A 26,424-nucleotide genomic window follows, 5' to 3' on the forward strand; every position below is an offset into this window, starting at 1 on the left:
CAGCAGAACAGGAGAATATAGTACTATGACCATTAATAAAAAGAGAGGATAACAGTGTGACAGGAGACGTCAGTGAATGCCAGTGGTCATGCTTCCCTGTCCGTCTCCACTTCTTCCTTTCCTCAGTGATGCCCAGAGATCCTAGCACAGCCCTCCCTCTCAGGCCAGCTCCTCACTTCTCCTTTCTATTACATCACAGCCCTTGAATTTAGCCACTGTTTCCACCAGGGCCAATAACCCTGCTTTACAGCATAATGAAACTCCCCACTGCAGTTCTTTTTTTCTTATAAATTTCTATCTTGCCTGGGCTTTCAGAATTATCAACTCAAATATATATTTCTCACTACACCTAGGGCAAACTTTCTGGAATCTGACTAATGTCCTGCAATGAAAATGGACATTTTTAAGCATGGCCTGGCCCTATTACCCCAACTTCTTTCTCTAACACACTCCCAGCATCTCCTCCCATAGTAGATATGCTAAATCATGTAACGTGCCTAGACGGCACCACGTTTTTTCATGCCTCTGTGTCTTTTCAGTAGTCTTCATCGTCTTGCCTTCTTGGTAAAGTCCTTCAAGACTCATGCCAAACCCTAACATCATACCCCTCTCCTCAGAAGGGGGGACTCCTCTATGAATGTCACAGCTCTGAAACACATCTTCTCTTACAGTACTTATTACACTGAGTTTTAATCATGAATTTCCTTTGGACCCCACCAAACTATGAGAATCTTGGAAGCTTTATCTGATCGATTTCTGCATGGGTAGAACCTGCATGAAGATGGTAACAAGAGCTATTACATCGAAGGCCTACTACCATGTACCAGACACAAGTGATCTACAAAACCACCCTATGGGATATGTATCTTTCTTATCATTGCCATTCTATAGAAGAGGAAACCAACACATAGAGAGGTGAAGAAATTTGCCCAAGGTCACAAACTTTTAAGGTTTCGAATTGGGCCATGAACCAGGCTGCTTGAGCTATCCAAGTCTCCTAAGCACTACACTGGCCAATCAATCCCAAAAGCTTGCTGAATAGTAGGTGCTCAATAAGTATGTAAAAGATGAATAAACATGTAAGCTTTAGTTGAAGAAGGCTTAGAATAAAATCAGCCTTGATATTCATCTGGCATTGGCACTGCTAGTCTGTCAACTTCTTTCAGGCAGTCTCCTGATCTCTCTATGTAGGTAAAGCTCCAAAACCATTCTGCACCAGAGAGCTTGCATGCATTTAAATATTTACTGAGTGCCACTTACAACTCTTCTTTCAAGTGATGCCTGAGAGAGTACAGTTAGAAAATTACATCCATTAGGAGATGGGGGAATCTCAGGAATGGGCCTGGCCAGACAGCTGCTCCAAGCTCAGTTACCAAGCCCCTTCACCAATGAAAGGACCTTGGAGAGAATGTTTGGTAACAGAACCAAGGCTAGTTTTTTTGTTTTGTTTTCTTTTCTTTCCCGTTTATACTTTCTTCTCTCTTAATCAGCTAGCACACAAGTTCACCTGATTTCTCTGACACCTCCCATCACTGCCACTCTACCAGTCGTAAATGAAAGGAATTGAGAAGTGTGGGCTCAGAGAGAGGCTGAGCAAAGTGTAAGGAACATGAGAACAAGTTCAAGGCTGGCTCTGCAGCAGGAAGGGGTGGCGAACTCCTTGAGGAACAAAATCTACCTCTCTACTGCATTGCTAACCTCTATTTCATTTAAGAAAAAGACACAGATTTAGCATTACCAATTCAGATACTGTTTAGGGGATAGATAGGATAGTAGTTATTGTTGAGTCCATTTAAAGATAACTTTAAGCCAAACTTAGCCTTGTCTATCACAGCACATTGGCAAGTTCAAGTTCTTTGTGACTAGCCAGTTATAGACACCCACCCTACAGAAGAAGCTGGAGTGTTGCCAGGTCTTGCTGGCCAGCTCCCCAAAGCAACCTGTCTTGCTCTGCTGTGTGGGGCTCTAGGAGGAGGGGGCCTTAGGTTGTGGGGTGAATGTGATGTCAGTCACATGGATCCTTGCTCTTCTGCAGCACGCCCGTAAACAGAAAGCTTTCACTGCAGTTAATAGATGCTTTGGTCCTGTTCTGGGAAGCACCTGGACCTTTTAAGGTTTTTCAGGTCCTGTGTATAGATGGACAAAATGGCAGTGGAAGTTTTATAGAGACCTATGTAGCCGTCCTTGCCAAGGAACATTTTCTTTTCAAATCAGTCCTTCCTGTAGTGCCTTGGAAACCAGTCTCTGCCAGGTGCAGGTTCTGACTTTCTAAACACTGAAAGACTGCTTTTACCAAGACAAGCAGGCAACAGGTAGGTGCAGCCTGGAAAGGTCGGAGAGCAAATTCAGGCACAATTCCATCTTAAAGAGGCACAGTTTATAACAATGAACAAATGAAAATTACCTATACGTGACTAAGAAAGTGCACTGTTGTTCACTAGCTAGGGAGAAGATGGTGATAAAAGGGGAAACATTCTCTCCAGATTCTGTTTTTAGTTTTATTTTTCCCTGGAGAAAAGAAACGAGTTTAAAGACGAGTACAGACATGTGGTACTGTATTAGTCTGCTTTAGCTGCTATAACAAAACACCGAAGACTTGGTGGCTTCGACATTTATTTCTCACAGTTCTAGAGGCTGGGAACTACAAGATCGAGGTGCTGGTGAGGGCCCTCTTCCTGACTTTTAGACAGTAACCTTCTCGATGTGTCCTCACATGGCAGAGAGCAAGTGAGCTCTCTGGTGTCTCTCCTTTAAAACACACTAATCCTATCATGGCCCCACTCTTATGACCTCACTAAACTTTAATTATATCCTTATGAGGTACAGTCACGTTGGCGGTTAGGGCTTTATCGTATGAATTTGGTGTTGGGTGCGGGGGTACACAATTCAGCCTATATTAGGCACCTTTACAAAAAAAACTAAGCCACATGTTATGTAATAGAGTAATGCTATGAGGACACTCAGGAAAGAGACAAGAATTATGAGTGTTCTATGAAAGTATTACAAAGATATTTATACAGAAGCATTATAAAGATGCACTACTCAGAAATGTCACAGAGATATATCATGGTTGATTCGTGAGAAATTATAAATCAGGTTTCTCCTAAATTTCAATGCTATCTTGAGCAATAATTTTAGCCAAAGATACTTGCTAGTGTTCTACGTACATCCCCTCAAATCACTTCCTCCATTTTTTGTTTTTGTATGTTTCTCTAACTCAGTGGGCTTTTATTTCTAACATCCTGTATTTGTGGCTGTCTTCAGATCACTGTCCTTAGCTACTGGAGCTGTTTTGCCAACGCAATGGAGAACCAGAAGTGCCTCGGAATTCACTTCTTCAGTCAGCCATTGACCAATATGTGACAGATGCATGGATATGAAAGCCCAGGTCCCTTGCTTCAGTCGGGATACCTCTAGGGGTTAATGTATAACCTAAATTTTCCCTGTGGGATGAGGCTGACGCTACCCTTATTTGTCTCCCCTACTTCCTTGTCCAGATTCTCTCAACTTTACCAGTCTCCCCTGGGAGCGCTTCCTTAATAAACCCCTTACACCCCAATACTCAGGGTCATCTGGGGAATGCAACCTCAGACAGCACTTGAGATAACATCTATGACACTACCAAGAAGATACAATGGGGATAAATAGATGTCAAATGTTAGCAGCTTTTATACTGACAACCTCCTAGCTGACTTTCTTTTAGCAATTCAAACTCAATCCCTCATTCTTTGGTTCACTGTATCACCAAGGACTTATTTTTTTTCCCTTTCACTTTTCTCAGCCTGTCTGAGATACATGATTTCACCTTATTTCTTACTTTTTCCTAACACTCCTGTTATCCTTAATGAACCCCAAAGCACAGTTCTCAGGATTGATGGAAATACAGTTGGGAAGGCGGGGAAGTGTCAGCCTCTGGTGTTTGATAGAGTAGTAACAGAGACTTGAACAGCACAGGATAACTGCAATACCAGCATAAAGAGGGGATGAATCCAAGGAAACAGACAGAAGGCTGGCAGATGGCAGTGACAAAAAGAGCTAGAGGGAGCGTGAGGCGGGAAATGAGCGTCCATGCTTCCTGTTCAGTGCACGTACTACGCACTCAGGGGTGGCTCTGCCCCTTCTTTATTTAGCAGTGCTATTCAGGACTCAGGGGCCTGACCGCCATCTTCCTGACTTCAACTTTTGGTGAGTTGGAGACTAAATAGTTTCTGCTTGTGTTTTTCACAGAGAAGAATGTTCCTAGGAGAGAACTGGTTTTTAGTTGAGGAGGAGAGAGGATGCAGGAAAGAGGTCAGTGAATGGAGGTGGGAGAGAATCATAGGGGTAGTACTTTAAAAAATGTAACAGAATCCCTTTGAATAGACAAGCTCACTACAACGTGTTTCAACCCAACCAATCCATGGAAGCTCCATTCAGGAAGGTAATCAAACAACTCACTCCTGTCAAATTTACTACCAGCTCTCCTGTCATGATCGTCTTTCCCTTTCAGTGGCATGTGTCCCGAGCCATTCTGCCATCTTGAACTCTGTCTACCCTTGGTTTTCCTGGTACTTTCTTAGATGTTCTTCACCCTCTCTGGGCAGGCACTCTGTCTCCTTGGATTTTTCTTCTTCAGTGTCCTCATAAACTCTGATATCATTAAGGCCTTTCTCGTCCTATGTATTTTCTTTTTCTGTCCCTACATTACCTCTATGATTTCAAAAGCATTTTTATCAAATTACAAGGAATAACATTGATGTATTTGTCTTTTTTAAGACTAAAAATTCCATTATGAGGGCAAATCCATGGGTAATCTTTACATTTCCATTGCCTGAAACCTAGAAGGTAACTAGTCACTGATTTTTCAGTAAATAAACAACATACAATCAAAAAATAATAATTCATACACTCTTCTTCTGAGGAAATGCTTTAAAATCTCATTTAAAAATCCCATAAAAGAGAAACATTATATTTGCTTCATCATGAGTGAACTATGGAAACATTTTATTTTCTGTGTTAAGTAAAATGATGTTACCCGATATTTTATAAATGACATAAACCAAGCAAACTGCCTTTGCACAAGTAGAACACAGCTTTGGAAAAAGTTACATTTTTGATTCCTACTTACTTAGGTCTGACTTACATAACTTGCAGGAATAGCTTTCCTTCCCCCTTAACAGAGAGGTCATGTCAGTACAGAAATTTACAAAATCTCTCATGCACTTATTTTCTGTGAATCCACAGGTACATTAAAGGAAAGGATATTCTCAAATCTTCTACAACAGAATGAAATAGAAAGGCCAGAACTATCTCTAAGAAATCTGGACCTAAAGTTCCAAAAGCTGAGAAATGTCTGATATCTGTGAGTTCTTACTCAAAGGAAAAAAAAATTCCAAGTTGTTTTCATTACTCACCAAGTTAGCACTTCTAGGAATGCAGGGAACACAATCTGTGCGGTGGCCATGCCACATTCCTAGAAGCAGGTGGTGTGTTTTCTGAATTTATCCAGTCATTGTACATAACACAGAACTGTGGCTTTTTAAAGCTTGTCTTAGAATAAAGTTATTCCTAATAGGAATATATTTTCTTTCTTTTTGGTTTTCTTTTAATCATTGGATTTAATATTCTCTCTGATTTTTTTATCTGATTAATTTTCTACATGCGTATCACAAATCCAACCTCCAACCCTCCACCAGTTGTCTTAGTTCTCTTTCAATACTACTCCCATCAGATTCACTGCCCCGAAGAAATCTCTCTTGGACCCTCTGCCCAGAAGCCTCTTGGATTGGCTGTCCTCCCTTGGTGCACACACTCATTGTGAGATGGCCCATCACTCTTCGCTGGGGATTTCTTTTACTCCTTCCTGATTTGAATCGCCTCTTTCTAGATCTAACCCTTTGTTGCTTTATTCTCCTGTTATGGTGAGCACATCTTCAGTTTCTTAAGAAAGAGTACATCAAGGTTAACTATTTGAAAACTTGCATGTCTAAAATTTATTCAACCAGCTATGTTAATTGATATTTTGGCTAGATATAGAATTCTACACTGGGAAGTATTCTCCTCTGAAATTTGAATGCATTTTTCTATTGCATCCTGGATTTAAGGGTTGAAGCTACGAAGGACCAAGCATTTCTAATCTCTGAAAAGCATACAATCTGCTTATTTTCTCCAGAACCTCACAGAGTCTTCTATTTTTTTCCCAGTGGTCTAAAATGTTATGATGACCTGCTTTGGTATGAGTTTGTTTCCATCCATTGTACTGGGCCCTCTCAATCTAGAAATAATTTCTTTGAGTACAAAGAAATTTTCTTCAGTGACTTTATTGATAACTTCTTTTGCACATTCCTTATTTTCTCTTTCTTCAATACTTATTTTTTGAGCTTCTGAGTTGCCCCTAAATTTTCTTATGTTGTCTCACTTTTTCCATCCATCTTCTCTTTTCTTCCTCTACATCTAGGATATTTCCTTAACTTTAATTTTCAAAACCTTTTATGATTTTTATTCATCTCAGATTTTAAATTCAGGGAGCTGTTTTATTTTCTGTCCCTTTTAAATATAGTACGTGATCCAGTTCCATGAATGCAATATCTTCTCTGATCTTCATGAAGATCTTTTCTTTCTCTCAGCATAGGTTCTGTTCCCTCCAAGCTCCTTCATTTGTTATCGGTTTGTTTTTGTTTTTTTTTTTTGGAACGCCACTTTTTGTTTTAGAAGCTTTCCTCAGCTGCCCAGTGGTCCTGAACTCTATGTTTATATTTAAGAGGGGGCTTAAGAATGGAGGCTCTAAGACATGAGTAGGCCTTGCCAATTGGAGACCTTTGCTATAGAGAGAGTTGGTAGATTGTTGCTTTGAGGAGGCCAAGTATCAGTACGTTTCTTTAGACTGGTCATATTCCTCTACGAAGAATACTCCAATTGTGTTCCTGGAGGGCTGCCAGCAATCGAAAGCCTTAGGAGAAGAAGGACAAGCAGTTTTCAATCAATAGTGGGCTGGGGCTGGTGAGAACTCAATCGGAAGGACCGATTATGTGCATTATCTTCCCTACTTTACATTCAGGGACATCATGTTGATAGCATGAAATTGGGCATGATGGTGCTGTTTACACCAAGGAAATCAGTAAATGCTACAAATCAAGTAGACAGCTGGTTGTTGAACATATACCAGCACACTGCTGGTCTTAATATTTAGTCTTTCATCTGGTTCCACTGCTTTCAGTCTAGTCCTTCAGTGCAGAGATGCTCTGTTTTTCCTACTCCAAAGAAAACATTTCAATCTTCACAGAGATATGAGAGAGGAAGTGGCAGGGTTATACTGGATGAGACAGGAGATCTTGGGATTTAATGCTTATTAAACAGACTTCCAAAGTTTTGAATCCACTCTCATAGGTACTTGATGCTTCCAATGCCTGAAGCTTTGGGGGCTTCTATGCAATAAATCAGGTTATTTCTCCACTGGGGCTTCTGGGGGCTTAGGATATGGTTCTCTTGGTTATGCCAAGTCAATTACACTCACCCATGTGCTATTCATTTTCCAAAATTAAGCTGCTATTGCTTTCTGTCCCCTTTTTTGTGTAGTGGTTTGTGCCTTTAAAACCCTTTTATGGGGGCTTCCCTGGTGGCGCAGTGGTTGAGAGTCTGCCTGCCGATGCAGGGGACACGGGTTCGTGCCCTGGTCCGGGAGGATCCCACATGCCGTGGAGCGGCTGGGCCCGTGAGCCATGGCCGCTGAGCCTGCGCGTCCGGAGCCTGTGCTCCGCAACGGGAGACGCCACAACGGTGAGAGGCCCACGTACCGCAAAAAAAAAAAAAAAAAAAATCCTTTTATGGTAGGTGTAGGAAGATGGGGGAGCTTATGAAAATATAGGCACATATGTTATCGATCTTTATCTATTTTTTTAATTAAACATTCGGAGTTTAAGTATGATAGCTTCCAATGTGACCTTATTTGGAATTAAGGATTTTGCACGTGTCGTCAAAGTAAGATTAGGTCATACTGGAGTAGGGTGGCCTCTTATCCAATGACTAGCGTTCTTACAAGAGGAGAGAAATTTGGACGCAGAGACACAGGGAAGAAGGTCATGTGACAGTGAAGGCGAAGAATGCAAGCCAAGGAATGCCAAGGATTACCAGCAACTACCAGATGCGAGGAAGAGGAAACGAAGGATGCTTCCTTGCCTGCTTTAGAGGGAGCATGGCTTTGCCAACGCCTGAATTTTGGACTTCTAGCCTCAAGAATTGTGAGAGAATAAATTTCTGTCGTTTAAAGCCACTCAGTTTGTGGTACTTTGTTAAGGTAGCTCTAGAAAATTAACACGACCTCCAATAGTCTGCTTCCAAGGCTTTTGCTTCGCTCTTTCCTTGGAGTGAGCTGGCAAAGAGCGAAAAGGAAGACTCGGCAGGCCGCACTTATATAACCTCTCCATCATTAAGCCCTGATCCTATGGAGGACACGATGCTTAGTTCCCTTCTTCTGCCTACATCGCCCAATTACCTCAGGTATTCAAGAATCAATGTTATAACTAGTGCAAGGACCTCAGAAATATACATTCAAATCTATCTGCGCTTAAACACATGTGGCAGACATAAAATAGCAGCCTTTTGCTTTAAATATTTCACCCTTGAAATTTAGAAAGTTCAATCTTAGTTGGTAGCAAAGACCAATAATTTCAATGATTTCTTGAGCTAAGACAGCATTTTTACTATATATTTTTTTTCTCAGAATCAGATATATTACAAATATTTACACAATCCTTTCAATGAGTTTTTTTTTTTTTTTTTTACTTTTGGTCTTTAGTGATGGGAGGGTACAAACTATATCATTTGTAGAAATTATTATAAAAATATTTACACAGTGACGGGCTTCCCTGGTGGCGCAGCGGTTGAGAATCCGCCTGCCGATGCAGGGGATACGGGTTCGTGCCCCGGTCCGGGAAGATCCCACATGCCGCGGAGCGGCTGGGCCCTTAAGCCATGGCCGCTGAGCCTGCGCGTCCGGAGCCTGTGCTCCGCAGCGGGAGAGGCCACAACAGTGACAGGCCCACGTACCGCAAAAAAAAAAAAAAAAATTGACATAGTGATTATATCTAGAACCTAAGTTTTCTACTAAAGGAATTGAGTAAATATAGATGTGAGTGGTTAAAAGAAGAAAAACAGAAAGAAAGTAAAAGAATAAGTTGTGATGAGGCAGGGACCCTTAAAAGAAAAACAACTTATAACCCCTGTCTATGCATATGATGAAAATGACTCTCTAATTTATATTTAATTACTGAACCTATGTAATTATATGCTTACATATAGTTTTTGTCATAGTTCTTACTGTAATGCTCTTTTTTTTTTGCGGTACGTGGGCCTCTCACTGTTGTGGCCTCTCCCATTGTGGAGCACAGGCTCCGGACGCGCAGGCTCAGCGGCCATGGCTCACGGGCCCAGCCGCTCCACGGCATGTGGGATCTTCCCAGACTGGGGCACGAACCCGTGTCCCCTGCATTGGCAGGCAGACTCTCAACCACTGCACCACCAGGGAAGACCCCATAATGCTCTTTTTGATAAGACAAAAATAATTGTCATCTAAGTTAACATAATGAAAATATGGAGTATAAATGAAGTACAAACAGTCTCTATATAATATTCATTGTAAAAAAGAATCTTAAGCAAAGGAGCTCTTAAGCGTTTCTAACTAGGTACACTCAAAAATTTAAAAACACCTTGAAGGATGAAAAAACTAAGTATCAAAAATCACAAGTATAATGTCCAATATTTTCATTTCTTTCTCCGAAGTCAAAATTGCACTGCAGTATTATCAGGGATCAAATCGGAGCTTTACTGAAACTGAGGACATAGTTTAAGACTAACTAGCGTGAACCACCAACTGGGCCTTGAAAATGGGTGAAGGAATAAACTGCTAACTACAAACTATAAGATGATATTATCAAAGCATAAAGTTTGTCATAGATAAATATTATAGCCAAACTTCCTTCATAATTAAATCAATTCCCTATTCATTTTCTTATTACATACTCACTCAATAATCCATAAAGGCAAAGAAAAAGGCTGAATAAGTAAAACCCAAGACTCATTATAAAAGCTACTCCTATCCAGATATTTAACTGTTTTAACGTTTTTGCTTAAACTCCATTTGCAATGTATCACCTATAAAATAAATATCTAACACGAGTTTTTAAAGTTTTTTAAAAAAATCTTTAAAACAAATACATTTTCAGAGACTATTAGAAGGATAAGATATAATAAAATACAAATGAAATTGCAGTGATTTATTACTCTTCTCTATCTTCAGAGAGTCTTTAAAAAAATTTTTTTTTAATGAACCATACTGTAAAAGGGCTTAAAAATGTGAAAAATACACTCAAGTGGAGAAGTAAATACTTTTTAGATAATGAGAGTGTTATGTCCTTACAAAAATCTTCCAAACATGGTCTGAGAATAGAAGAGCACTCAAGTTGCCTATTCTACCCTCATGAAGAGTTATCTTTTTGGTAGAGTATTTCAAATCATTCACATAGTGGTCACTGGAATGTAACATAAGTGTTTTAAATAGTAACTAAAGAATTTTATAACTGCCAGTAGAAGCAGCTCTTCAAATAACTAGAAAATTATATTCCTGATCAAAGGGAAGAAAGGCTATTTCTCCTCTACCACGGAGCAGTGTAACCTGGCATATTCTATGGCCTAAAACTGTACTGTAGTGGTTTCCTCAATATATCTGTTTTTGTTTAACTGTGACTTTACTTTCCTGCTAAGAGTGAGTGATTCAGAAAGCCATTTTCCAAGGTATATAAGAGTTAATAACTTCTTTCAGTACTCTAGATAACTGGTAGAAAATTGAGCTCTGTCAAAAACTAGTAAATATGTTTTACAAAATAATATCAATATATGAGTATATGGTAAAGAGGTTCAATTTCTCATGAAGAAACTAGATCCTGCCTTCAAAAAGATTCACAAACATTTTGTGCCGACAGGTGATCTATGCAATACAAAGGTTTTTTAATCCTAGACTAGGCTGTGGTTAGGTAGGTGGCTGTTCCAGGTGATCAGACCATTCACTACTGGACTCCAGCTAGTAGATCTAGAATTTACTATTACCTGGAAAGGGGTCAGGAGAAAAGTCAACAGTGTGATAAAGACCCACCAGTGTGTCAGGAATCCATGGAACAGAAATACTAGGCAGGGATATAGAAGCAGAAAGCAAGTTTTAGTATTTTCTCAGTGATAGAAATTCAACCTTAATTGGAGTATTTTTTAAAAAAAGGATTCACGTGATTGTTAAGTATATTGGGGTAATTCTCAACGTCAAAGGAATAGGAGTTTTAGGGATTGAAATCAGGGACTCTACACTAGTGCTCTCTTTCCCTTTTTACTCTCCCCCTACACATTCATTTCTGATTTTATTTTCCTCTCTCCAGCTGTTGTCAGACCCACTCGGTATGATGGAGAAGAGCTGCAATCAGGCCCAAGGCTGGACTGTATCTAGAGAGACCCTTTGTAACCCACAGAAAACTACTCTTCCACCACAATTTCAAAGAATTAAGGGTTATAACTCTGATTACCCTGACATGCATCTCATGCTCACCTTCTGAAACTAATTTGTATTTAGGGGCATAGAGTACTGTGATGGACCAATAAGTCAAAAATAGTGAAGAGATTTTTAGATATCATGAAAGTCAGCCTCTCCGTAAGTACATGGACTCAGGAGCAGCTCCCTAAAGAAAAGGACTTACCCTCAGCTGAAAAGGGAAATGGGACCACGACTACCACATCCCCGTCTACTGGATGGGCAAAAGGAAAAGATTGTTTATTTGAGATTATCTAGATGTCCAAGTCTTTCTTTAAAAATACGAGGAAGCGGGGCTTCCGTGGTGGCGCAGTGGTTGAGAGTCTGCCTGCCGATGCAGAGGACACGGGTTCGTGCCCCAGTCCGGGAAGATCCCACATGCCGCGGAGCAGCTGGGCCCGTGAGCCATGGCCGCTGAGCCTGCGTGTCCGGAGCCTGTGCTCCACAACGGGAGAGGCCACAACAGTGAGAGGCCCGCGTACCACACACACAAAATAAAAATACTAGGAACCGACACACTTTCTGGTTGGTGATCTGAAAGTGCTACTGTAATAGGGAAGAACAGATATGACTCCGTATTAGGGCTGTTTCTTTTACTTTAACCTTTGTATTCTATTGCTTTTGCTATCAGTTAAGAATGTTGGGATTTCCCGGGTGCTCCAGTGGTAAAGAATCTGCCCTCCAATGCAGGGGACGCGGGTTTGATCCCTGGTCAGGGAACTAAGATCCCACATGCCACGAAGCAACTAGGCCTGCACACAGCAACTACTGAACCGGCGCACCTCAACTAGAGAGCCCACGTGCCACAAACTACAAAGCCCATGCACTCTGGAGCCCGCGCACCACAACTGGAGAGAAGCCCACATGCCACAGCTAGAGAGAAGCCTGCACACCGCAATGAAGAGCCCACAGGCCACAAGGAAAGATCCCACATGTCGCAACTAAGACCCGACACAGCCCCCCAAAAATAATAATTTTTTTTTAAAAAAGAATGTTGCCTATAGCTTGAAATATACAGGATAGCCCATTCTCAAGGCTTTGACCTTTAAGAGTATAACACTTTTCCATTCACAGAGAGATAAAAAGCTGCAGAACAGAGAATAACACTTGTCTTGTTGGAGGTTTATAGGAACATCAGTGACCTGACTTACATGGACAGCTGTAAGAACAAAGGATTCCTACACCAAGAAGTTCGCAACAACCAACCACGCCCCTCCCTCACCTTGCCTTTAAAATGCTTTGCTCAAACAGCTTCAGGGAATTCAGGGTTTTTGGGAGCGCTAGCCACCCGACTCCTTGCATGGTCCTTCTCTACTCCAAACTCTGACGTTTTCAATTTGTTTGGCCTCACTGTACGTCAGGCACAGGAACTTGGCGTTCAGTAACACTATTATGATAACTACTCAAATAAGAATTGCTTGGAAATTCTTAAGCAAGGTGGGTTGCTTTCCTACCACTACATATTAGAGTAGAAACTTTTAATATGAGATGTCCTGCTGCTAGGATAGGACCTTCAAAGATGCCCTGCATCCACGTTTAATAAAGAATTAGCCTCTGTTTTGTAAACCACAGAAATCACAATTCTCAGATCATTATATCAGAAGAATGCTTCTGATTTCTTGTAACCTGTATTTTTATCTAGTATCATGCAGTGCACTGTGAAAGGCCTTATTTAGACTGCCTGTGAACTTAATATATGTTAATTAATAAAACTGAATGGTTTTAAACATGTTCAAAAAAAAGATGCACCTTAGTCCCACCTGCCAGTTCCTGTTGGCTAATTCTATGACTAGTCCATACGTAGTAGTTCTTTCTTAGCACATCCCAGCCCTCATTCATCTGTCACCTGCTAAGTCATGGGTCCCCTGAACAGATAGAAGGTACATTCACATTTGTGTCTCCCACAGCGGGTTTCATCATAGGGATGGGTTCCCAGAAGATGTCTGCCAAACACAATATATGATCAGATGTCCTATTCTAGGTAGAAGTTTCCAAGAGGTAAAGAAAGAGAAGTCATTGTAAATTGGCTCTTAATTAAATGGTTTAAAAAATGAATGAAAACCAAAAGAGTAAACTAGATTTGATTGAGAAAAACATTATACAGACAGACATTACAGATAAAATGTTATGTATCTTCTTCAAACTTTTTCATTATATATTAGGACAAAAATATAGAAAGAAAAAAATTAATTCAAATTAGCATAATTGGAAAGAATTGCCATTTTTCGTACATTTTTAGTATCCTGTTTCATGACTTTAAAGTTTCAAGTAAATTGTAAAAGATAAAGACATTATCTTGGGCTTCCCTGGTGGCGCAGTGGTTGGGATTCCGCCTGCCGACGCAGGGGACGCGGGTTCGTGCCCCGGTCTGGGAAGATCCCATATGCCGCGGAGCGGCTGGGCCCGTGAGCCATGGCCGCTGAGCCTGCGCGTCTGGATGACTGTGCTCTGCAACTGGAGAGGCTACAACAGTGAAAGGCCCGCATACCGCAAAAAAAAAAAAAAAAAAAAAAAAAAAAAGATAAAGACATTATCTTGAAACTTAGTCATGTAGTTTTCAAAATAAGATCAACATACTTACTTATATCCTAAAAATTCTTAAAATTATTAAATATAGGTATTTTTCAATATGTATAAACACATTATCAGATCTGAATTCAGGTTTTATTCATCCATACCTACTACGTGCTGCCAACTTTTCTAGGTCCTGGGAATAACGCAGTGAGCAGAAGTCTCTGTTCACATGAACTTACATTTCAAAAGACACGGATACAGAGTTCACGTTGTGAATTGCTTACTACAAGCTTCCTGTCACTATTCTAAGGGCTTCAGAGATATTAACTTGCTTATTCTCTAAAATAGCCCTACAGGGCGGGTCATATTATTTTCTCCATTTTACAGTTTAGAAAACTGAATGGAAAGTTTAACTTGTAAAAGGTCTTAAACAACCAGTAGCAGAGTTGAAATATAAACCAGGTTATTCTGGCTCAAAATGTGTCTTCTGAACCACTCTGCAATACTGCATGTCACCATAAACAAATATATGTATTTTCTTAATATTATCTTTATACACATAGACGATAACTAGTCAATGACTTGCTCATAAAAAATAACAGGACTTATTTCTTCAAAAGTATTTGTCACCTGTAGAATTTCAGTCCCCAGTGTCTCAGCTCTCCTGCCTGATGTCTCCTTTACCAACCTCAACTCCAGGCCTTAACAAACAACCTTACTCCTTCCTTCTCTGCTTCAGTTGTGACAATAAGCGCTGCGACGTGCACTGGGGACACCTTCTTTTCGGAAGAAAGGAATTTACTTCCACAGTTGTTGAGCATGCTGCCAACAGAGTTCAGCAATCAGCCCATCCAGGAACTCTCTCAGCTAGAGAGAAAGGGAGCCACTTTGCCCAAGGTCCAGCCCCTTCCCAGGGCGGCCTCTACCCTATGCCTGACCCATGCAGGGGTAAAGTGCAGGTTGACTCTGAAAGATCATCCCAGTCTCAGAGCTCCTCCCACATCAGGCTGAGGTCGAAGTTGAGACTGCATCTCCATCCAACCTTCTCTGACCGCCCACTCTTGGTTTCCCCCTTCCCTTCCATATGTGTCCCTCCGAAAAGCACTCTCTAATAAACTCCCTGAATGCTAATCTCTCTCAGAGTCTGCTTCTCAGGGAACCCAGCCTGCAATACTCCCCACTATTAATCCCAACGTTTCAAATTTCCATTGGGACAGAAACCCTACAGATGATATAAAATATGTCAGATTATGTATCAGTGTCACAGAGAACACAGTAGAAACAAGCTTCATTTATGGCCTTTATTTATGAAGTATAAATGGGATGCAACTCTATCAAATGATAAACAGAAGCAAAGGGTCACTCTGTGTTCATTCTTTTATTCTACAAAGTGCTCTCCTATATTTCATTGCAGTACTGCATTCGTACTCTTTTTTCCTTCTTGTAAAATTAATTCTAGTTATCCTAGTTACTTTAATTTTTATGGTCCTGATTTCCACATCTCTAAATCATTTTGGTCCCTCTAAACTACTCTACAGTATAGTTATTGGCACAAGAGTTCTCCTCCCTGAATTTTTTTTTTCTTTTCATTATCCCCAAGAGATGAACAACAGAGCATACCAATTATACATATCAATTTGCATCGCTTTAAGGGAAAATGTTCATGTTGATTTATGAGATACTTTAAACATTTATTTTGGATAAATGTTTTTAATATTTACTAAATCCTGTATTCAGAAGTATAATACTTTTATGATAGTCGTTTGGGTTACGCTTCCATAGAAAATACTGCCATTTTAACCTGAAACTAAATAAGCATTATTCACAGGGTGTTTCTCAGTCTTTCAAAGAGATCAAAATACCTCACTTCTTTTTCATTTTTTCTAATTTTCAAAATAGCACTAAATAAAAATAACCATGATATCCTAGTGGAAGAAATTAGCACTGTACAAAATATTTACAATTTAAACTAAAAGAATGTATTTATCGGTTGAGAGGCAGTATCACAACCAACACGGAGATTTTCTTTATGGACTTTCCCAGTCCAGTCCTGATGCTTTTTGTCTCTGCTGCCTTAGGCACATCATCTAACTTTTAAGCTTCAACTTCTCCTCTGTAACATCAGCAATCTACTTTGTCTAATTTTAGACTTCTTATGAGATATCAAATAATATGCTACAAAACATAAAAATCAGACAACACTGTATAAACACATGAACTAATAATAATTCCACTGAAAAACAGAATGATGGGTCACACAGTAGTTGTGTTATACAAAACCAAACCACCCAGTTGCCTAAGTGAACTTTAAAAATGTACCTAGAAGTTATTTGACATGTCAACCATATCTTAATGCCCTGGGGGCTGTGCTTACTGATGCTCAGGTCAGCCTCCTTCTAAGTCTTCTGTGTTTTAGTTTCATTGCCTCGACATTTTTGCTTATATGACCACAAATCGGGAAATCGCACAATTTCTCTAGGTCAGCACATTTTGCCATTTCACTGATGCAGTGCACTCAGTGATGCATTAACTTCTCTAATTCTTATTTCTTTCCTGAGCTCTAAAGTTAATATTGTACCTTTCAACTGGGGCTGGTTAAATAAATCATGGAAGAATCATAACATGGAACACTATATAGCCATTAAAAAGTAGGAGGAAGTTTTATTTGTCGTATGTGGAACAATTTCCAAGACATATATTTTTAATTCAAGATTCTAGTCGGTATAAAATAAATCCAATGTGTCTGTGGAAATATATATGTTCCATATTAAATACATATTAAATTATGTATATTATTATAAGTTGTATATATTCCACATATGTAATATACAGTGGATTCATGTGTGTATATATACATTATACACACATATGTCTATAAATACACACAAACATTTTTCCCTGAAATTACCATGGATTTTCTTAAAGAACGGAAATTTGGTATTTGCACTTATATGAAAAGTTTTATTTTGGCATACACAATCAATAAAAATATAAGAATCAACTTCTAATATCTCCCTAATATTATAACTTTTAAGAATGTAAGGTTACCATTTTGTTTATTCCAGTATAAATATTTATTTCTATTTTGTAGGAAAAGAAAACAACTTGAGAATATTATTATATCTTACTTTGTTTTAAGCAACAAGTCATTGTGTGTATTTATGCTTCCTGATTGGAATATTCTTAATATAGATGTCTTCAAAAATCTATATTTTTGTTTCATGTTTATATGAGATTTATTTACTTATTTAAAATTTATTTTCCAATTTAGAACAGACACTAAGTATGAAAATGCATACATTTAAAGATGCCAAAATATGTTACTTAACAAATATTTTTCTTCTTTTTTAGTGTAAAAATTATGGGGGAAAGAATTATTTATTTTCTCTTGGATTAATCTGAACCACCTTAAGACATAAGGTTGGCACCTATAAAAATAACTTCAAGATAAATATTTGCATTCCACTGTTCCATATGGGCATCCTCAGGAGATGCAACATTTGGCTTTTGGCTCTCAAACCAACACGTGATAAACGTGACTTTTAAAATTAGCCTGTATTGCTGATTGTTATTTCTTCTGGGTAAAAGCACGGACAAATTAAGGAAATCTGAAGGAGACATTTCAATGCAAAAACTTAAGATAACACTTAAGAATACAAATCAGGGATCTTTTTAGAATGTAAGGTATTTATTTTTCTTGTTACATTCTTTGACTTTTTTCTTTGAGGACATAAAATGGAGGTAGGAAGCTAGCCTCACATTCTAGAAAATGAGTTAATCAACATCGACAGATTTAAGAATTTAGGAAACCTGTGTTCAATTGCCTTTCCTCTCCAGAAAGGAATATTCTCAAAGCGATTTAACATCTCTCTCCCCAACTAGAGCATGAACTTTATGAGGGCAGACACCAAGTCCACCTCATTCTACTTTTAGACAGAAGCACTTAGTAAAGTGACTGGCACATAACACAAATTCAATAAACAGTTTCTGAAAGGATGAATGAATCAATGCATGAATGGACGGCATAATAACATACAGGAAGGCGTAACCTTTTCTTTTTGAAGAAAAAGAAATTTGCTCTGATGGAAACAATCTAACCAGGAATCTTGAAACCTGGGATCAGTTTCTTCTCTGCACCTCTTCTGACTAACTTACTTTCAATACTTGTGTTTCATAAGGAAATAAATACCCTAAAAGGGGACAGATGATTTTATATAATTTTGAAGTCCTTTTCAGTTTTTAGATAAAACCTAGGTAAAATTATGATCTGTTTGAAAAAACAAAATGCAATAAATGTGAGGCTACAGTCTTGCTTTGACTATTTATGTTCATTTGTTAATGAACTACCATGTGATCTGTAATGTAAGGAACTCTCATCAGAACTTCTGTCTTATAACTTTAATGAAGATGAATATTAAATCCTGAACATAAATTGATTAATTTTACATGGTTTTCTCATTCACCCCCTACAAATATCTAGGATTTCTCCAGCCCTCAAACAGAAATAACTATACCAATAAGCTGTTCGCCAACCACTTCCTTCTGTATGTTTCCCTCCTCCCCCTCCACCTGTTTAACTGCCTCTACCTGAATTTCCCTAGGGCATCATGTACAGTCCCAGGATTTACAACCTAAAAGGGAACCTCCCCTTTCTCACTTCAATTTATGTTTAAGTCACAAGTGGAAAGAAAACAAGCAAGTTCCAGAGGCAGAAGAAGAACAATTAAATGCTACACAGATCCTTCATTTGAGACTCCACAGCCCCTACAGTGCCTCAGCCTGCGCTATTGCACTCCACTGGGAAGTTACCTCCAGCTGAAACTTCCTTTCCTTTTGTTACTATGCTTAACTGAGATTTGAATAATTAAAAAGGAGCAGGAGAAGAAAAAGTAGGGAGTTACTGGAACTCTTGTCCTCAGATGGCAGAGGCACTGGGGCTGGATAAGGTCCTTCCCTACTGCCACTGTCCTAAAGAGGAGCTCACTCTCCTTGCTAATACCCACGACTGCGTTTCTGCAAGGGCTTCTTGCCTCTGGAGTTCTCTTTACTCCAAGTGGTACTGACAACTCAATACTGTTCTATGTAACATACTCCAAGGAAAGACAAGGCAGCTCCCCTTTTAAACCTATGCTGGCAATTCTAGGTAATTCAGGGCAGCTTTCAAACTTTTTAGACCATGTCCACCGGTAACAAACAGATTTCACTTCGGAGCCATTAGACAGGTTCATGTCATATATCCGAAAACAAGGTTTCACAAAACAATACTTACTATATGCAGTATGCACTGATATTTTCTGATTTATTTTATCCCATATTAAAAAAAACAAAACAAAACACCGGCTGGACCAATTAAATCCCAATCTTTTGGAGTAAGACTCAGGCATCTAGTTGTTTTCGCTTTTTGTGGGGTTTTATTGTGGGTTTTTTGGTTTGTTTTTGGCGATTTTTTTTGGCATTGCCCAGGTGATTCCAATGTGTAAATAGCTTTGGGAACCACCTTTCTAAAGGATTTTCAGGTGACCCTCTTGGATTTTTGAGGAATATGGTTTTATCACTTGTAAATATTAATAGTTCTCTCTTCATTTAAAATCACTATATTTCTTAATTTTGTTTGTTTTACTGTATTACCCAGAATTTTTAAACCAATGTTAAACAGTAATAAAAACAAGCATCTATTAAACAACAACAAAACTGGCCTTTTCCCGTTGCGGCGCTGCCCAGTGAGGAACTCTTGTCTACGTCCGCAGCCGTGCAGCCCTCTGCAGTCTGTGCAGTCTTCCGACACAAGGAAAAGGCCACAGCCTCCGTCTCTCGCTGCAAACCGGGCAAAGCGCTCACTGAGGTGAAACATGCTGCCGCAAGGCAACGACCAGAACCGCTTCTGCTTCTGAAAGAGCGATTCGGGGGCGTGGTCGTGCGTGTCGGCGTAAACGGTAGTGGTCTCGTGACCCAGATTTAGCCAATCTGCCAGTCCATCTCCAAAGCCCTGGTGGCGTAGTACCAGAAATTCGCGGATGAGGCTTCCAAGAAGATCAAAGACATCGCCATTCAGTAAGACCGAACCCTGCTGGTGGCTGCCCCCTGTCGCTGCTAATTCAAAAAGTTCGGAGGCCCGGGTGCCCGTATGCGCTACCAGAAATCCTACCGATAAGCCCTTCATGAAGATCGGAGTTCGCCATTTGTAAAAAAACAATGGTTGTGGGATTTAAGGTTTAAATTAAATGCTAAATCCTGTGACCTACAAAATTGATTGCACACTCTATTAAACTCACAATTTGTAAGCCAACTGAGGTAGAGCAGGAGTTGGCAAACTATGACCCATGGACCAAATCAGATCCGCCATCTGTTTTGATAAAGTTGTACTGGTGCACACCCGCAGCCACTTTTTAATTTGTTATCCATGGCTGCTTTCCTGCAACAGTGGCAGAGTTGAGTCAATGTGACAGAGACAGTAGGACTCGCAAAGTCTAAGCTATTTCTTATCTGACCTAGAGAAAGTTTGCCTACCCCCCTTTTTTAAAACAAGTATTTTAACTTAAGAGGAGTGGAACTGGGGGCAGAAGCAAAGAGGTTAGAAAAGAATCAGGATGCAAATCTTGAATGGTCTTGAATGTTAAGCTAAGGACTGGATTTTATCCCAGGGGCAGTAATGAACCATTTCCATGTAGGAGTGACCCTTTTTTCTGATCAAGTCTCCAGCTGGGCTCTGAAACTTTGAAAACAGAGCACATTAGGCAGGGATGAAACTGTCTTGTTCCTTGTGCATTTCTAGGCTCCAATAGTTGATGTTCCCTGGGAATCTGCTAAACGTACACTTAGCCTTTGCTTCTCTTTGACTATGAAACTGCTGGAATTTATAATCTTCCTATTTTTAGATTAAAGACTCCTGCCTGAGTCTCATCAGAGGATTTCATAACTCTGGACTGTATTCAGTGGGCATTCTGGCCACCTAAAGGTGGCTTTCCTCTGTTCTCTAAGGAGAGGTGGTGGTGTGGGTCAACCATGCTTCCTGCCTGAAGCTGCTGTGGTTTTGACGGTGCATAAAATAAGCAGCAAGCCCATTAAAGGTGGTCAAGAGACCAGTAAAAAAAGTAAAGCTTTTTTTTTTTTTCAGCAGGTAATGCTTAATTCATTCATCAAACTGACACAGTAAACATTTACACTATTCATCTATCCATCAAATATGTTTTGCTTTAAGTAAACATAGCAACCATACAGTTCTTAATGGCAACTTAGATTCTATTCATGCTTGCTTCAAAGACAGCACTGAAAAACCTGTTGTTGACCTTGAGGATGATTACTAAAGCCCTACTGGTCTGATGCTATAATTTAAAGGTGACTTTTTATATCTTTTCATATTCTAAAAGGTATGATAAGAAAAATATGCTTCAGGCAAAAGGTCTCAGTTAATTATTTTAATGTTTTATTCACCAGCTGGGTTTTATTAACTGAGGTTAGAAGAAAATAGGAAGATCTTCACAACATGTAGTATAGTAGGTAAATGTACATAGCTTAGAAATAAAGGTCCTATAAGGCTTATGAGAAAATTTCTAAAAGAAAAAATTTCCAAACCTAAATTATGGTTAAATCTGCATTATAAAGTAAATAAAGGTGGTTTCCAAAGAGAATGGTTATGTGTCAAAAGTGAGATGTGAAGAATGCAGAAAGATTAATAAAACCAAGCAGGATCTCATTAATCAAACATCCCCAAGTGGAAGAACTGATTTGACTTGAATTTGCCTCTATATACACCAGTGATGGAATCTGCTTTTTTTGTGAAGCAGCCAAAATGTCAGCTTGATAAATGGGGTAATTCAAAAGTACCTCCTCTGTTTTTTTTAATACGTAGATGAATGTACATAGTAAAACCAAGATTAGTTATTTGTTAAAAATCGAAATAAAGCTTCAATCACTTTGATTAAGAAGATTTGATTCTTTTTAACGAATTGACCAAGTAAAATCTTTAAACTGAATCTCTGTTCAAAGGATTGAACGTAATAGGGAAATAACCACAACATCGAATGATTTTAGTTTACCAGGAGTGCATCTTAGATTAATTAAAACTAATATCTGTTACGAATATCATATTTAGGGCTTCGAATAACAATTTATAAAAATAATGTAATTACCTATATATTTCAGTCCTGATATGAAAGTGCTTTAAGAACGATTAGGTTAATGTTTCATTTATATGGCACTTTTTCTCCAGAATCATTTGAAAATTATGGTAAATATTTATGTCCAAGGCCACCTAAAGGAAAACAAAACAAGTAAAGCAAGTAATAAAAAAAAAAAAATCTTGCCTATAAAACAGTTATCTAATAACCAGTTGAACTGAGGTAGTTTAAAAAACCACCACAAATACAACTTGGGCATATTATTGCCAAATGAATATAAACATCCAGAAACAATACAACAACAAAAAAACAGTATTCCTATTATAGTTAATAATATCCCCAGTGACAGTGACCTCTTTGGCAACCTGGCAAAGAAATAACTATTATGGCTAATTTTATCACAGGTTTTCTGTGCAAATGTCTAGTATTTAGTTTCTGTTTTATTCAAAGTTATACATTGCTTTAGATTGAATTTTGTCCCCCCACCCCAAAATTCATATGTTGAAACCCTCACCCCTAATGTGACTTATGTGGACACAGAGCTTTTGGGAGGTAATTAAGTTAGAGGAGCTGATAAGAGTGGGCCTTAATCCAGTAGAATTGGTGGCCTTATAAGAAAAGAGAAAGAGATAAACAACAAGGACCGACTGTACAGCACAGGGAACTAATTCAATATCTTGTAATAACCTATAAGGGAAAAGAATCTGAAAAAGAATATATATATATAACTGAATCATTTTGCTGTACCCCTGAAACATTGTAACTCAACTATACTTCAATTTTTTAAAAAGTAGCATTAAAAAAATGAAGAAGAAGAAGAGAAAGTGAGAGATCATCTCCCTCCTACCTCTCACCATGTAAGGGGACACAGAGAGAAGGAAACAACTAAAAGCCAGGAAGAAAGTGCTCACCAGAAACCAAATATTGATCGCCTCCAGAACTGTGAGAAATTAATAAATTTCTGTTCTTAATCTATCCTGTCTGTGGTTTTCTGTTATAGCAGTCCAAACTAAGACATACATGTTCACAGTTTAAATAATCAAACAGTTCTTCAGTATTTGTTATGAAAAATAGCCATGCCTCCACATTGCAGCTCTCCCACTCCAATTCCCAATCTGTAGAGCAGGGGTTCTTATCTAGGGTAAACCAAGTCCCCGCTCCCACCCCTCCAGTGGCCATTTGGTAACGTCTAGAGACACATTTGGTTATCACAAATGGGGGGAGAGAGGGCTACTATTAATATCTAGTGGGTAGAGGCCAGTGATGCTTTGAAACATTCCACAATGTATAGGACAGCTCTGCAAAACAAAGAATGATCCGGCCCAAATGTCAATCATGCACATGTTGAGGAACTCTGCCTTAGAGGCAATCACTTTTATGCTACAACTTTTTTCATGTTTATCTTCAAATCTCTAAATAATATGGTCATTTTCCTGCTTCTTAATATTTCTTTTAAGCAGCTTTATTGAGGTATAATTCACATACCATACAATTCACCCATGTAAAGTGTATAATTAAATGGGGTTTAGTATATTCACAGATAAACACATCCATCACCACAGTCAAGTCGGGAACAGTTTCATTACCTCAGAATGAAACCCATACCCTTTAGCTCTCACCCCTCTAGCCCTGCTCCCTCCTCTACCCCGTTACCCACCAGCTCTAAACAGCCACTAATCTACTTTCTGTGTCTGTAAATTTCCCTATTCTGGACTTTCTTATGAATGAAATCATACAATATGTGAACTTTTGTGACTGGCTTTCTTCACTAAGCATGTTTTTAAGGTTCATCGAGGTGGGAGCATGTATCAGTACTTTGTTCCGTTGTACAAATATACCACATTTAGTTTATCCATTCTTCTGTTGATGGACATTTGGGATGTTTCCACCTTTTGGCTCTTATGAATAATGCTACTATAGACATTTGTGCACAAGTTTCTGTGTGGACATGTGCTTTCATTTCTTTGGGGTATATACCTAGTAAAATTGCTGGGTCATATGATAACTCTATGTTTAATCATTTGAGTTACTGTCAGCTGTCTTCCAAAGCAGCTGCACCATTTTACATTCCCATCAGCAGTGTATGAGAGTTCTAATTTCTCCACATCCTTGCCAGCACTTGTTTTCTGACTTTTTGATTCTAGCCATCCTAGAGGGTATGAAGTATTATCTCATTGCGGTTTTTTTTTTTTTTTTTTGCAGTACGCGGGCCTCTCACCGTTGTGGCCTCTCCCGTTGCGGAGCACAGGTTCCGGACGCGCAGGCTCAGCGGCCATGGCTCACGGGCCCAGCCGCTCCGTGGCATGTGGAATCCTCCCAGACCAGGGCACAAACCCGTGTTCCCCGCATTGGCAGGTGGACTCTCAACCACTGCGCCACCAGGGAAGCCCCTCACTGTGGTTTTAATTTGCATTTCCCTGATGACTAACGATGTTGAGCATCTTTTCATGTGCTTATTGGACGCCTGCATATCTTCCTTGGAGAAATATCTATTATCATCTGTCTCTCATCCTACCATAGCAACCCACATCATGCACATGCATACCTAGTATTCTCTTTCTTCCAATATACTGAAATTGTGTTTTTGTTAAGTCAGTATTTGGTTATTACATTATTATATTATTATAACTATATAAATATTTTTGACAACTGAACCATATAATTATTATGATTTCATAATTTTCCCCTCTCTGGAGTAATTACCTTCTTGTTGTTTCTTCTATGTACTTCTCACTGCTGCATCTCGGAACTCTTTCGCAGTTGTTATCAATCTCCTCTCAATACATTAAAATCAACTTTATCTTCTTGAATAAATCTCACCATCTGACCTGCTCTAGGTCAGCTACACAAATATTATTTGGGGATCTCTCTTCACAATCACCTAGGAATTCCCTTCTCTCTCTCTCATGTTGAAGACTGGTTTCCGGGATCCCAAGGCTTTCACTTTCTTGGTTTACTCTCTTGTCTTGGTAGTAAAATACGTCCTTGGTATCTTCCTGAGAAAGTGTGCAAAGGGAAGCAAAATTTGTGAGATGTTACTTCTACCCTTTCATTTAATTGATAATTGGTCTAGGCATAGAATTCAGGGCTGGAAATGATTTTGCCTCAGAACTTGGAAGAAATCGGTTTATTGTCTTCTAGCTTAGCACTGCTAATGAGAAGTCCAAAGCCATTCTGACACCTGCTCTTTGTGTGAAACTATGCTTTTTCTCTGGAAGTCCTTGGGATCTTCCTTTGGTCCCAGTACTTTGAAATTGAACAATACTGTGTTTTAGATTGAGTCTTTTCAGCTTTTATACTAACCTTTCCATCTGGGGAAACATTAATTATTTTATCAATTATTTCCCTTCTCTGTTTTCTGTTTGTCTCCATCTGTCTCTTTGTTTTCCTTTCACTGAGATTTCTTTAATCCTATGTCCAACTCATCTACTGATTTTTTTTCAACTGTCACATGTTTAATGTAAAAAGCTCTTTTTTCTCTAATTTAAAAAAATAGTATTTTTTTGTTGCTTCATGACTGCCATGAGAAGTCAATGAATTATCTCTGAGGATATGAATGAACTTTTTTGTTTAGTTTTATTGCTTCTGCATAACCTCTATGTTCTCTAACTTGCTTTTTTATAGTAATTTGGATTCTTCACTGAAGTCTTTCCTCAACTACCTGGTGAGACTCAAGGCTATCTGCTCATATATAAGACTGGGACATTAAAAAGTTGATTAGAAGCTCCAATTTTTCATCTATAGGCCCACAGGGTGGTTTTGTTTGGCAACTTTCTAAGGAAGTATAGGATCTTACCTTTGGGCTGGTCTCATTAATCACAAAAGATTATTTCAATCTTTTTATGTTAGGTATAGCTTAGTGCCAGGCTCTGAGAGCCCAGGGGGGAGGAGAGCTAGAATTTCAACATGCTCTAGTAAAATTTCTCTTTATCACCAGATTTTTTAGAAGATTTATCCTCTCTCTCAACTGTGCCTGGTATTCCCCAGTCAGAAAGTCTCTGCTTTATCCTCTACAGGTAATAAACCTTAACTCTTCTGATGATATACAAAGTGGCAGACATCTGGTTGTAGAGAAGGGAGAGTCTGATGTTCTAATTACTTTTTGTTTTATTGAAGTAGAGTTGATTTACAATGTTGTGTTAGGTTCTGGTGTATAGCAAAGTGATTCAGTTATACATACATGCTCTTTCAGATTCTTTTCCATTATAGGTTATTACAAGGTATCGAATATACTTACCTGTGCTA

The 26,424-nt window shown here is 39.0% G+C and overlaps 1 protein-coding gene and 1 pseudogene across 1 annotated transcript in view; one reads left to right on the forward strand and one right to left on the reverse strand.

Annotated features, from left to right (window-relative positions):
• Positions 1-26,424, reverse strand: part of SEMA3E (semaphorin 3E) — a 266,959-nt gene that overhangs the window by 144,941 nt on the left and 95,594 nt on the right. The gene's annotated exons all lie outside the window — the stretch shown is intronic.
• Positions 19,708-20,213, forward strand: LOC137229532 (small ribosomal subunit protein uS9-like; annotated as a pseudogene).

This window comes from Pseudorca crassidens, chromosome 8 (assembly GCF_039906515.1).
Source record: "Pseudorca crassidens isolate mPseCra1 chromosome 8, mPseCra1.hap1, whole genome shotgun sequence".
NCBI lineage: Eukaryota > Metazoa > Chordata > Mammalia > Artiodactyla > Delphinidae > Pseudorca > Pseudorca crassidens.